This window comes from Mauremys reevesii, linkage group 10, assembly GCF_016161935.1.
Source record: "Mauremys reevesii isolate NIE-2019 linkage group 10, ASM1616193v1, whole genome shotgun sequence".
Classification (NCBI taxonomy): Eukaryota; Metazoa; Chordata; order Testudines; family Geoemydidae; genus Mauremys; species Mauremys reevesii.
This window is the reverse complement of record NC_052632.1, coordinates 66,381,100-66,395,934: the sequence shown is the minus strand read 5'-3', so window position 1 is coordinate 66,395,934 and position 14,835 is coordinate 66,381,100. Positions and strand designations below refer to the sequence as shown.

The following is a 14,835-nucleotide window of genomic DNA, read 5'->3' as shown; positions in this document are numbered from 1 at the left end:
CTGTAAGTTACTTTCACCCCTGGTTGGAAGAGACCTCAGGAGGTCATCTAGTCCAACCCCCTGCTCAAAGCAGGACCAATCCCCAGGCAGATTTTTACCCCAATTCCGTAAATGGCCCCCTCCGGAATTGAACTCACAACTCTGGGTTGAGCAGGCCAATGCTCAAACCACTGAGCTAAATATTTGCTAATGGGCTCTTCAGTCTAGCAAAGATAGGTATAACACAATCCAACGGCTCTAGGTTCAAGGTAGACATATTCAGACTACAAATAAGGTGTACACTTTTAACAGTGAGGGTAATTAACCACTGGAACAATTTACCAAGAGTTGTGGTGGCTTCTCCGTGACTGGCAATATTTAAATCAAAATTTCATTATTTCTTTTAAAGGTATGCTCTAGTTCAAAAGGCATTATTCTAGGAGGAGTTCTATGGCCTGTGTTATACAGGAGGTCAGACTAAATGATCACAATGGTCCCTTCTGGCCTTTCTATGAATCTTTATTCATCATACTAGGAAACATTGGTTTTTAGTCCTGATGATTTGAAAGGTGAACAGCCCTGCCTCCTTTCATGGAGGAGTTTCCTGGAAGGTCCAGATTGGGCCGGGACTCATCTGTCATTCCCGAGGGAGAGGGGGTTATTTCAGGGGACAGAGAGGACTATTTGAAGTCAATAAATGCCATTTCAGCCAGCACCGTGCTCTGGCTCTCTGGGTAGATCTCTGCACCATATTTAGTCTGTTGCAGCATGCAAATAGCTTCAGTATTTCATATCCGGTATGCTGATGGGAATTCCTGGAGGATCCTAGCTTTCCCTTTTTGGGATGTCTCCCATGCACCGGTCTTGCTGAACAAAACTGTTTGCTACTGGAGTGGACGGGGGGAACTGAGGACTGAAGGTTTCAGAGGAGTTGACAAGGACCAGATTCACGTCCAAGGCTGGCTCCAAGCACCTTTTCTTCCACTCCCCCAGCAGCTGGTGCCTGCCTCCTGTTCTTTCCACTACATCCTAGGGACCATTGCCCACAGCCATTTAACAGTCCTCTTCTTCCTTTTATGGACAGAGGGAAGTATTTTTATATAGATAAGTTATTTACAACACTTTCTCAGGAACTGGGCTGAGGCTGCAAAAAGCAAGACCAACTTCTGCAAAATGGTGGGGAGCTGGGAAAAATAACCTTCTTATTCCCCAGAGCCAGACAAGGCTTAAAACAGCCGCAAGCTCTAAATGTTACATAAACACAAGGAGACAGAGAAAGACCTCCACCCCCCACACCGCCGCTGTGTTGGAAATAACCTCCCACTCCCAAACAACTCATACAGAACCCATCTTAGCTCCACATCAACAGGCCGATAGTCTGAATGGCTTTTGTAATAGGATCTCAACTACAGCTACCCCCGATCTGGCTTTCCCAGCTGGAAGGCATACATGAGGAGATAGTTTATGTAAGGCAGGAAAGGGTTAAAGTGGAAAGGGTTAAAGTGTCTCGTTTGCTTGATCCAACACATCAGTTTCAGTCTGGGAAGTGGCAAAAAGAAATAACTCTGTTAATTTCAGGCACCACCTAGTACTATTGCACAAGGTGCAATTGGATGTCAGAAAATAAGGGGTGACACCCAGGTCGTAATTCTGTTTGGATTTTTGTGTTTGTTAATACTAAGGGAAAGGTTTGGGGGAAGTCACCAGCCCTGAACTGGGCCCCTCCAAAAACAAGGTTCTTGACTGATGATCTCTCATTTTTAGCCCAGGTACTGAAGATTTTCCAGCAGGAGGTGGTTTCTAGGGCCCCTCCCCATTGACCAGATTCTCCTCCTCTATATAGGGAGGCTGCAAAGGCAGAGAGGATTTGGACTGTTCCAGCTGTTAGCTGTACAGGTTCCGGACTCTCCAATTCACTCTCTGCTTCCCTACTTGGATATCTGTAAGTACTACTGTGACTGAGGACTCTCCTGCTGGGGGAGGGGGCTGGGAGTGAACAGATGTTTCTAACAGAGTTACTTTAGCAATCTAAGTTATCGTGTACCTTTGCAAAAGCAATTTATATGTGAATTACTTTCAGGTTACAAACACTTGCTGCTTAGGGTTACCAGATAGCAACTGTGAAAAAACGGGACAGGAGGTAGGGGGTAATAGGTGCCTATATAAGAAAAAGTCCACCAAAACAGGACTGTCCCTTTAAAAACAGGACATCTGGTCACCCTATTGCTGCTTTACTTAAACTGTATTGTGACAGACCTAGAAAACATGCTTGTTTGGCTTGCACCTGATTTGCATATTGCAAACAGAGCATTCAGTTAAAATTCACTGAAAGAGCACGGTAAACTCAAAATCTCCAAGTGGTGTGAGAAATTCATAATTTGTTTTATATCACTGCCATAGCTGCATCTGTTTATATAGAGATGTAGAGAAACAAATACCCAGATGATGTTGTGCACAATATAATAATACTTTGCAATTCTATAGCAGCTTTTCCAGACAATGACAGGCACAAGCACTAATTAACTTCATATGTGTATCCAGTAAAGATGCTCTAGTAAAAGCAGTGGTAGTTTAGCAGCAGGTTTTCTTTATATGTTTTCAATACTAATATATAAAATAACTTAGTTTTAATATTTGATTACAATATAAATGTATTTGATTAAATATAATTAGCTTTGCTATTTTTTTGTTTAATTGCACAGCAAAAAAATCCTTTTAAAATACAAAAGAAAAGCATCACCTTTATTATTACATAAATAATAACATAGATGATTTGCATGTTAGGAATAAAGAGATTGCACTGCTAGATCAGATTTCTTCCCTGTTAGTGAGGTGCACTTGTTAATTTTGTTTATATGCATAGATCTGAAGATTATTTTTTCCTTTAGAGGAAGAAACTAAGCAATGAACTCAAGTTTGTAATAAAAGTGATGTGAATAAAGAAAAATGTCAGTAGATGGCAGTATAGAAAGCATCATTGGTAATCCAGAAGAAAAAATCTCACTGACTTTTTATATTAGCATTTTTTTTTATTAATCAGAATATGACCCTTCCAACCTGGGATAGAAAAGTCAGTAAACCCGATTTGTTATTTAATTGTTAGATATTTTGTAACAGATATTTTTATTGCAAAAAATGTTCATAATTTTTTTTAAATAAATCAAATTGTATCTTATTCAAAAGTTTCCATTAGCTATCAGCTCCTAAGAAAGTAGTTCAGAATATCAACCCTTTACAAAGTACAAACAGTCAACATCATTTTTAAACCTCAACCACTGAAACCAGAAGTATGAACTCCTGGAATATTAACTACTGGAAAACTAAAAGCTTGATTGAGTGGTAGTTTTAATTTAGTGCATGTTGCTGCTCTGGCTGCATTCACTTGGATGTAAACAATGATTTTTATTATCACATTTGCAATGGACATGTTATTCCCTAAAAGGTATTTGTTTTGAATTTGTTATCATTACATTTTTGTGGAACAGTTAGTATTGAGAAGAACATGACCATATATGGTAGCATCATGCATGGATGTATGCAGTGGATCCGAGCGCTTTACAAATTACTATGACTTATTAGTTGTGTATCTGTTGGCTTTTCTTTTAAACCTGTTCATATTATAAGGAATGAGGGAAAGCTTCTCTAGACCTTGTCATTCACTGCTCAAATGAAAAGATGGCTCAGTACATGCTGTTTATATTCTAGTGAACAAACATCCAAATTCCAGAGTATATTGAGGCAAATTCACTTCTGCAGACAGTGGAGTTAAATTGGGCACAAAACTGGTCTATTGACTTTTTTTCTACAGTTCATAATGTTGTAATAACCTGAGATAAAGCAATCATTCTGATTTCTTGGAAATCTTTAACTAGCTGTCAGTTACACAATCAGAGTTATGTAATCACTTGAATTATGAGAGACTGGAAAGTCTGCCAAGCAATCAAAGTAATTAAAATAAAAAAAGTAACGCTAAGTTTTTCAGTACTGACAATTTCCTTAAATGGAGAGTTTAGAAGAGAGAGCCATAGGAAACAGTTAAAATACTAGCGCCTAACACCTGGTCAAGAGAAGTTAAAGCTATTAATAAATTAACACTTTCTGTCTTCAAGTGCTGAAGGATGTTATCTAATTAACATACATATTAATATCCTCATTGTTTAGGTGGGAAATGGACAATCAGAGATTGTGCCTCATAGGAGAAGTCTGAGAGCCAATATTAGAACTCAGGAGTTCCTGGTTCCCAGTCCCACACTCATAGTACACTACTGTTGATTGCTTCAAAAAATCGGATATATCGAAGCTAGTGAATTTCCCATATTGGAGGGTTGACAACAAAGCAGCATGGCACCTCATGTTTGATTTTACTGATATCAGTGTCACCTGCATTCTAAGTGCAATAATAGCTGCCTAATCCTCCTCCAGTCAGAAAACAACAAACTATTATGCCTGTGCCAGTGCTTTAATTGATGCCAGGCATGGGCTGTTAAGTGCAGCTCCAGAGCCATGGAATTCCTTTTAAGAATATTCTTTATGTTTGGATCTGTTTGGGGGTTAGGGGGTGGAAATACTTCCCCACTCCCCTAGCTCCCCGCTCAGAAAAAAAAAAGAGATGAGAAAGATCTTTCTAAGGAGTTATTGTAGCAAAGAAATTATGAATTTGGGCCAAACAGCTGGTTACTTGCTGTGTTCTCTGCTCTGATACTCTTATGAGGACAGGACTTGTTTGTGGAAGTCATATCGTGCAAGTGGTGATGGGCAGCCACTATTCTAACAAATATTTCTCCTAAGCCTGTGATAAGCCTTTTATACCGGGAGGCATGTGCTGCAGACAAGAGGGGTGAGGAGTAATTGCTTTCCCATTTAAACAAAAAAAAGTCTCTCTTAGGTAGGACCAGGGAGGCAACACCACTTGATCGACAACATTTTAATTAATTGCACTGCCTGGAAATGTTTATACTTTTCTCCAAGAACAATATGCACTGTGTATATTTATTGTAAAGCACAGCGGTCAAATTCTGTCCTTTGAAATGAGGTGTGGAAGGGCAATGAAGACCATCTAGAAATGATCTGGGGTTGGGAAGAAAGAAGGAAGAGTATCCTCTCCTGAGAATGTAGGGGTGCATGTGCACAAGTGTTTGTGTACAAATATATATTCTGCACCCCCTTTATACTGCTGATTGGTGCATTCTGAAGGCAAAAAATTCACACTTCAAAAAGGTTTTGTGAGCTACAGAGATGTCATCTCTAGCAGGGCTGATTGAGCAGCAGCCAGAACGGGGAGATTCCATCTCAACCTGGGCAATTGCCCCAGCTCTCCCTTCTGTTTGTGGGGATTTCTAACAAGGGCCCTGCAGCACATCACTATGTATAACTGTACATATAGTGTTGTGGCAAGACCAATGTTCAAATATAAAAGTTTGATTTGTTTTAGCACCCAATTGCAGGGATGGATTAAAGCAGAATCTGTGGGGCCAAGCCTTGGGGTCATAGGGTGCTTGAAATGAGAATCAAGTGGCAGCACACAGCTGATGGCTGACTACTGGCTGCCTGCTTGGGTGGACTGGGTTGCCTTACACAGGTGGGAGATCAAGGGCTCATGAATGGGAAGAAGAAAAGAACCACTTGGAGGGCTGGGGTGGGGAGGGGGGATTAATAAATGTCTTTTGAGGAGGGAGAAATGTAGGTTAATTTGAGTCCTATTTATCCGTCATCTACCTTCCTATAAGTTTGACACATAAAGGGTGCAGTGAGAAAGCTTAACATGAGCAGCCTTACACAAGAGCTCCTGACTGTAGACCAAGGGTTCTCAAACTGGGCTCAGGACCCCTCAGGGGGTCACAAGGTTATTACGGGGGGGGGGTCGCAAGCTGCCAGCCTCCAGCATTTTGTAATGCTGTTAAATATATTAAAAAAGTGTTTTTAATTTATAAGGGGGGGGTCACACTCAGAGGCTTGCTATGTGAAAGGAGTCACCAGTACAAACGTTTGAGAACCACTGTTGTAGCCCAATTCCTACTCTTGGATACATACATGCGCCTCCCATTGAATTCAATGCATTCTGCACTGACTGAAGCTTCTGTGTACTTTTCAGGGCTAGCCTCATGCAGAGTGCAATTTGGCTCTCTTGTGTAACAACTCAAAGCAGTCATTTACTCCATGCCAAAACTCTTCCAGAATCTATAGCAACAATCAGCTCACTTATGAAAAGTATCGGAAGAGACAGGAGAACATAGTTCAGTAGGATAGACCTCTTTCTCTGTCTATCATTCTGTGCTGCATGTAAGGTGCTTGTGACTTCTGTCAACACTTGTTTTTAGGCACAGTAAGGAAGGGAGACGTGAACTTTTTCTTAATCTTTGAGTGACAAAGCAGCGGAAAAATCCTTAGGCCATTATCTAATCAATGACCAAATTTATACCAGATTAGGATTCTTAACGATCATATTAACGTTTTTAGAATTTGGCAGATTTTTGTAAAGAGAGATCATAGGATAACTTGGAAGGTTGGTTTTCACTGTCATCCATAGGCCCTTTCCAAGTAGCAATATTTGACACTACAAGCCCCATCCCAGTGTTCAATTGGGTCTAAATCTTTGTCCTAGTGAAGTAAACGTCAAAGCTCTTATTGACTTCACTGGGACAAGGATTTGGTCCTTAGAGAACACCATTTCCATGTGTTGCTTTACCAGCCCTTTTGGAGTAAGTGAGCATTTTCTGCTTTCATCAGTACAGAGGTCAAATATTGATCTCTTGCAGTTCTCTCCTAAGAAATTCATGGGTCTTAAGGATCATATCCTGCAAGGCTTTTGCACACGGCCCCCTTGCAGAAAGCACTGACTACAATAAGAGTTCTGCATGATGAAGGCCGACAGCAGTCAGGCCCCTATGTGAATAAATAGACAAAGTGTTATGCCCCTTCGTCAGTTCAGCTGATGTCAAGATGCATGGGTCAATTTTCCATCTTTCATTCTTCTGACAATGCTAGTGTCAGTAAAATGAAGACATTCAGAGGAAAGTTATTTAGTGGAGTTTGAGATTTCCAAAGGAGGCTAAAGAAGTTAGGTGCCCAACTTCCGTTGAATTTCAATTAGACTTGATTATCCAGCTCCCTTCAGCTCCTCTAAAAATCCCAGTCTTTCTTTAAGGTGTATGATTATTCATGTTACCCCCAGAGATTCACGTGACACTTAATATATGGAGATATACCTATCTCCTAGAACTGGAAGGGACTCCAAAAGGATACTAAAGTGTGTGTCTGCTTTGCCAGATAGAAAATTGCTGTGCGAGTATGTTCACACCGACTCATTCCAGGTGAGGACTGTTTTGGTTAGCTGTGAGTAGTCACATTGGTTGACTGTAGTGGTCCATAGCACTCTGGTCTTTGAACTCCCTCAAGATTAACTTTTTGTTTGGATGCTGTGAATATTCAATTCATTCACACCAGGGAAAGGCCTGCCTTTTGTCTCTGGGCTATTTTCTTCCCTTTCTCCCATTTTTCCTCCCTGCCTTTTCCTCCTCAGATTTACTGCCTCTCTTTCCCCAGTTCTTCTTCCTGCAGAACCGGACAACTGACCAGTCACATATTCTCTTCCCTGCTTTAGTGCCTTTGCTACCATCACTTGAACTCCTCCTTGTCTTCCTTGCTGCAGCAGCAAGGAACCTAACTGGGGACCTCTTTTCTGACCTGTTGGAGCAGGAAAGAAAACCAAATAGCCACCTTTTCGCCCCGCTCTGGAGTGTGTGTGGTGGGCTACGGGAGATGGCTTACAACTATCTGTGCCTGCCATCCCCAACTCAGCCACTTGCCGGCATCTTGTGGGCAGGTGATCAGCCAGAGTACTAGAAGAAGCTGCTGGTTGGGAGTAAGCAAAGCAGCTACAACTTTCAGCTGAGGAAAGGAGCTGTACTGCAGCTGCTTTATCAAGTGCCATTAGAGTTGGGTACAGGATGCTGGTACAGCATCCCTGCTTATACCAGCCCTGTTTGAGTACCACATTAGATGAGGCCTGATGTGCCAAGACTGGTTTCAGGCTTGTTACCTTTTTACTGTCCCCTTCTTGTGCGCATATCTATCCTTGGACAGGTGATCTGTCACTATCTAAATAGTATGGAAAGAGTACATTAAGCTGGTTTCATCAGTCATGGATCTCAGAGTTAGTCTGAGTCTGCTGCTAAACTCTTAACTTTATTTTCTTTTTTTCTCTGACCTTTTTCTTAATCTGGCTCTTCCCTGCGTGCAACAGAATTAAAATGGTTTGAAGTAGTGTTTGGCAATCGTTTGTTTCCATCCTTTTTTGGAATGCAGCCTGGGAACTTGTTCTTTTGCTAATTATTTCATTATTACATTGGCACTTCAGTATGCACCCAGAAAATATTTAGATAACAAGAAATCTTGTTTGTCTCTCATCTCTGTTAGCTCTGTATTGAACGAGAAACAGGGATGTGGCCGGCTTTTGCTATTCATTTTAAAGCAGTGCACTGAAAATCTGAATTATAGACACTAATTATGCATTATTTTTCTGACTGATCTTTTGTGTAAAACCTCCAAAAAAGAAATAAAAGTGATAAACCTGTGATCATGTCATTTTAGTGTCATCAAAGCTTTCAGTTTCCCTAGATGATTTCAGACCAAGTAATCCAAAATAACAATGATCTTGCCCCTAAAAAGTGTCTCTCAGCCAAATCAGTCCTATAACGCTTCACCAATTTTCCTGCTTGACTGAGCAAATATAACTGGTTAGGAGGAGCAGTATTATGTGTAATGGTAATACACTCCCCTTCTTCCTGCACCACAGTCAACTTCTCTGCAGAAGCACAGGGAAGAGCTCAGTCTTTTCAGGACTTAAATAATAAAACTGCATAGACAATGCAATACAATTTCATACTACAGGTCTGTCACATCTTAGGTGCATTTAACATGCACGATTTCAGCTTTACGCAGTTGGCAAAAACAAGAAAAAAAACAAAGAAAAAAGAAAAAAATAACAATTTAAATACTGTTTCTGTAGTGTGGGCAATTCCGCCCACCATTACACTCAATGTAATTTTGACTATACGTGATTTTTGCTTTACGTGCAGACTGCAGAACGTAACCCCAGCGTAAGATGAGACAGACCTGTATAACATTTACTATAGAAAGACATTTGCTACCAGCATGAGGAATACTTATGAAAACTTATCCTAAAGAGCTATTTTGTTGTATCTCTATTGGGTTTTCTCATACAGATTTCACCAATTGGTTGCTGTTATATAAGTTTCAGTGCAAGGAATACCTTAGCACCTACACATGCACACTCCCCTCCAATCTTTTCATAGCCATGATGTCTTAGTCTCTGCAGTGTGGCATCAGAAGTGCCTATGTATCACCTAGGCTCCTCAGAGCCAGAGGAGAATGGCAGCTCCAAACTCCTTAATCTCCTCAGCAAAGTAGTCTGAACAACCTCATGGCCAGTAGCAATTCTAGTCCTGGAGTCAATAGTTGGCGTCTCCTTGGTTTCCAGCAAGATAGGGAATTTGGATCCAAAATGGCACAGGGTCTGGAATACAGGAGACGCATCATTTTTCAGCTACTGAGTCCCCAAGAGAGTCACCACATCCCCCCAATCTTTTCCCCACTGAGCTCTGATTGTCTCAGCTCTCAGATGGTGAATATGTGGTACCTGTGAGACTGCTTGCCCTGAATGGAAGCCTTCTGCATTGTTTCAGAGATAGCTACTGAGCATGCCCAATAACTACCACACCTCTGTGCCCTTCTAACTGACAGTATGTCTACACAGTCTAACTATTCACAGCTTTTGCTATCTAAACCAGCTTGACTCCAGGCAGCACAGGTAGCAATATTGGTAGTACAAGGCCAGCATGGACCCTGGGCATGTACTTGACTCATAACTTCACCCTAGTTCAGTTTATGAAAAGGTCCAGCTAAGCATTACTTTGTGACCCCATTATCCACAGAGAGCTTACAATTCAAAGTGACAAGTGGCCTAAATGAGCATTGTCCCTAGCTTATATATTTTCTTCCTCTGAGTCCCCATATTCTCATTATTTCTTGTGTAGTGCCCATCACCATGGTATCTAGGTCTATTTTTACATGGTTTAGAATTATTAATACCAATCAATATTTTCAATAAAGAGAGAATTCAGACCTGGTCTACACTACAAAGTTAGGTCAATATAAGCCACCTTGTGTTGACTTAGTTTGCATATGTCTACACTTAAATTTGTCTCCCGCCGACATAAGTGTCCTGTTACAGCAACACAGTAAAACCGCCTCCCCAAGTGACATTGAGCCTGGGTCAATGTACTGAGATCAGTGCAGTGCAAGTGTGGATACTGTGTTACTTATATGGACCCTAGCTGTCCTACAGCAGCTGTCTCACAATGCCTGACAGTAAAAGATCTGATCACAATTGTGAACTCCACTGCTCAGGGGTCACAGAGACCCCTCCCCTTTAAAGTCACAGATATTTTAAAATGTCTTTTCTTGATTGACCAGCTTGGCAAGACACCCAGCTACTCTCCTTTGTTGTGTGCAACTAACTGCCCAGCTGACCATGCTGACTACATGCTCCTCACGCGCTCTTGGGGTAGACAGGAGATATTGGATTTCCTCGGGTTGTGGGGAAAAGAGGCTGTGCAAGCACAACTACAGACCAGCAGTAGAAACATGAATATCTATGAGCAGATTGCACAGCAGATGCAGGAGAAGAGGTATGACAGGGACCAGCAGCAGTGCCATGTGAAAGCAAAGGAACTGGATCAGGTATACCAGAAGGCGGAGGAGAGGCAAACAGTCAATCTGGTGCCAGGCCACAGACCTGCCACTGACAAAGAGCTGCATGCCATACTTGGCAGAGATTGCACCACCACCACCCCGCAGACCTCCCTGTATACCTCCAAGGAGCCTGAGTCACAGGCCCCTGGCGGGAACAGCGAGGATAAGGAGTAGGTGGAGGAGGAAGAGGCAGAGGATGGGGGACATGCGACCAGGGGGTCCAGCTATGCTGCAAGCCAGGCTCTGTTAGACTCCACCATAGTCCAGTCAGTCCCAGCAGTTGAGCATGGGCGAGCCCAATGCATGGGAAGGTATCTCAGGTAAGAGTGTAATTGTATTTCCCATTACAGTGATGTACAGATGGCACCCCCAACTTAACAGGACACAGTTACTGACTTTTCATTCATTTACTCCTGCTGGAAGAGGTAACGGTACAACAAAGAGAGGTAGTGTTGTTACCTGCTTTTCATTCCCCTGTAGAATTGGGCAATGGAAGGGAATAGAGCAGTTTGTTTATGTGCACAGGGGTGTCCATTGAATTCTTCTCAGAGAAACTTTCTTGGAGGTACTCTGCAGTCTTCTCCTGAAGGGATGGCAGCCATATTTCTTCTACGCGGACTTTCCCACTCCAGTCAGCGATAACTTCAGCTGGCACCCTTACAGTACACACGCTAGCAGCATCTGGGCCTGCGCAGCTACAGGACACCAGCACCCACTGTGCAGTCTGTGCTTTTGTTACCCTGAGGAGCAGGGCCGCCCAGAGGGGGGGGCAAAGGGGGCAATTTGCCCCGGGCTCCGCAGGGGCCCCCAAGAGAAAAGCGGAGGCTCCCACCTCCGCCCCTCTCCTGGAGCCTCGGCGCATAGAGCGTCGAGTCTCCGTCCGAGCGCCTGAGCCCCGCCCCGATCCGAGCCGCGTGGGGAGGGGGCGGGGCTGGGAGCTCTGGGCTGAGCGCTGCGCTCGGCGTGGAGCTCCCAGCCCGCCCCTCACCATGCGGCTCTGAGCGGACAGCTCAGGCCTCGCCGAGACGCGCTCGGGTAAGGGGAAGCGGGAGCCGCCGGGGCGGGCCGGGCCTGGGTGGGAAGCGGGACCCGCCGGGCCGGGCCGTGGGGAGGAAGGCGAGACCCGCCGGGCGGGCCGGGGTGAGGAGGAAGCGGGACCCGCGGGGCGGGCGGGCGGGCCGGGGAAGAGCGAGACCCGCGGGGCGGGCCGGGCGGGCGGGGAAGAGCGAGACCCGCCGGGGCGGGCCGGGCGGGAAGGAAGCGAGACCGGCTGGGCCGGGCCGGGGTGGGGAGAAGCGAGACCCGCCGGGGCGGGGTGGGAAGCGGGACCGGCGGGGTGGGGAAAGAGGGACCCGCCGCCGCCCGAGCGCAGCCGGTCTTGGCGGCGGGGGCCTTCCATTCGGGACCGCCGCCTAAGTGCCCCAAAGACCCGCGGCGGGGACCCCCCCCCCCGCCGCAGGTCTTCGGGGCACTTTGGCGGCGGGTCCCGGAACGGAAGGGGCCCCCCGCCGCCGAAGACCCCGGGCCCCCGGAATCCTCTGGGCGGCCCTGCTGAGGAGTGAGATGTCAGCGAAAATCACCACCGCCTGTGGAAATGGTGCCAGTATTCACTGCCATTGCCCTATACCCAGAGTTTCAGGGAACAGCAAATCCTCATTTGCCTCATCCCTGGCTGGCCATACTCAGCATGCCTGGTGCTGTGAGTGGAGCCATGCACAAGCACTCCGAAGCAGAAGCGTCAATAAGCAGGTCTTGTTTAAAACTTTAGGGGAGCAAAGGAAGGAAGTTCTGAATCTTACCATGGCATCTTAACTTTCACGTTCCGTTGTGACTATATCGACAATGGTACCTCTGCATCTTTTATCTGTAGCTGCTGCCATTGCAGACTTGAGGGGTTCCCCCTCCACATCTGCGGAACACCTGAGGCAGATAAGGAGGAGAAAGAAGATGACTTGGAATGACATGTTCAATGAGATCTTGCAAACCAGTGCTGCACCAGCCCATAAGCAAAGGGTCTGGAGGGGGAACATTGCAGACAGCCTGGATAAGGAAAGAGTGGCCAGAAGAAAGGCCCAGGAGCCCCACCAGGAAAAGGAGAGGGAAGTGCACCAGGACATAATGGGGCTTCTCTGTGCTGCGGATTCTTGTGGACCTACAGATTCAACAATCCCAGGCTCACCTCCCTTTGCAGTCCATGGAGAACTCCATTACAGCACCTCCCTACTCACCTCCAAACATTCCACCTGGCATCAGGGTCCCCATCCCTACCCCATCATTCCACCCTGGGTGACATTAAGACAACCACAGCTTCACATATCCTGACCTGTGAAAGCCACAGTTGCTATATGTGTAGGTAAAATGGATAAAAATGTTCTTTCCCCTTGTAAAGTTCTGTTCCATTCATTTATTTATTTTAATGTATTTGCTTTTCAGTTGCACAGATTTTTCTTTGCACTGATTTTGTTACTGAATAAAATGCTATTACTTGGAAAATAATTCATCTTTATTAGTTCACAACATGTGCTGCAGGTTGTCTAGCAGTTCTGAAAGCACCCACTTACTTGTTACTGTACAGAGTGACAACTCATAGGATAAGTGACGAACAGTATAATAATAATAAAATGTACAGCAAGCACCGCAAAATTAATAGGGGCATTGACAGTGGTAGATTCATAGATGTACACCGAGCACCACACAATTCCTAACTAGCCCCAGAACAGCAGGGCCAGGGAGAGGACAGTACACCACAACACCTTACTGTGACTCCTGTTAAACTGCTCTTTCAAATCCTCCCTGAGCCATATAGTTCTACGTTGAGGTCGTTTACTAGCCTTTGTGTCTAGCTGTTCAAACTCAGCAGCCAGCCACTCCACCCCAGCAGCAACTTTTCCACCTTGGCTTTACAGATGTTATGCAGGAGACAGCAGGCAGCTATACCCATTGGGATGCCTTTTCACTGAGATCCAATCTTGTGAGTAAACACCAGCATCCCTGCAATCAAGAAAAAGTGCATTCAACTGTCATTCTGCATCTGCTGAGCTGGTAGTAGAATTCTTCCTTGGTACTGTTGAGGGGGCTGGTGTATGGCTAGATGAGCCAGGGGAACAAGGGGTAGACCGGGTCCCCCAGGATAATTATTGTTTTTTTTCCCAACATCACCAATACTAATCTGCTAGCTGAGAAAGACAGTCCCTGCTTGTAGCCTTGTGAATAGTCTTGTGTTCTTAAAGATGCAAGCATCATGCAATTTCCCTGACCAGCCAACACTGATGTCAATGAATTATTTCTGGTGATCCACCAATATTTGCATAACCCATAGAAAAGTAGCCCTTTTTGTTGATGTACTTTGTAGCAAGGTACCCTGGTGCCAAAATAGGGATATGCTCTGTGTATTGCTCCACCCCATTTCAGGAACCTCATTGCTGCAAATCAATCAACTATGGTCTACATATTGCTGGCATGGTCGGCTTTAAGCCGATTCCCCCGATTCCCTGAAATCAAGCCCCGCGCCTAAGAGGGCCCTGTGCCTCAGGCATCTTAATTTTTTTTTTTAAACTCACCTGGCGGTGGGGGAGGTCTGCTCCGGGGCTTTGGCGGCACTTCAGCGGCAGGGGTGGGTCCGCTCCGGGGCTTTGGTGGCATTTTGGTGGCGGGGGGGTCCTTCAGTGCCGCGGAAGACCCGGAGCAGACCCCCCCACCGCCAAAGTGCCGCCAAAGCCCAGGACCACTGCTGGGTATTCAAATCGGGCTCCGCCCTTCATAAAGCCGGCCCTGATTGCTGGGACTCACAGATCTGCATGGCAGGAAACAAGTAACAGCCCTGCACACTTGCATGACAATTGCCCCCTTGAGTGGATTTTCCAACTCTAAAATCATTTCACACTGACAGGTAGCAATCCAGCATTGCAAGTTGCCAAAGTACTGTCACCATTCACTTCTCCACTGTCAGTGCAGCTCTCATTTTGGTCTCTGCACTGGAGGACTGGAGCAAACTCAGCACACAGATCTAGGAATGTGGCCTTGTCCAACTGAAAGTTCTGCAGCCACTGCTCATCATCACAAGCCTGTATTATGATGCAATTC

The 14,835-nt window shown here is 45.0% G+C and overlaps 1 protein-coding gene and 1 long non-coding RNA gene across 4 annotated transcripts in view; one reads left to right on the top strand and one right to left on the bottom strand.

Moving 5' to 3' along the window:
- Positions 1-522: 522 nt before the first annotated feature.
- LOC120373405 lies at positions 523-14,770 on the bottom strand. Of its 2 annotated transcripts, none has more exons than XR_005585527.1 (4): positions 14,688-14,770; positions 13,511-13,743; positions 12,552-12,672; positions 523-1,050 (listed from the first exon to the last, which is right to left on the bottom strand). It is a non-coding gene; the product is annotated as an uncharacterized LOC120373405 (long non-coding RNA). The 2 variants fall into 2 exon arrangements; XR_005585526.1 differs by lacking the exon at positions 523-1,050 and adding an exon at positions 9,006-9,514.
- The window catches only part of MYH11 (myosin heavy chain 11), a 98,867-nt gene continuing 85,859 nt past the window's right edge, over positions 1,828-14,835 (top strand). For both annotated transcript variants that reach the window (XM_039491796.1, XM_039491802.1), the window contains exon 1: positions 1,828-1,921. The gene's annotated coding sequence lies outside the window, so the exon portion shown is untranslated. The remainder of the gene's footprint in view (positions 1,922-14,835) is intronic.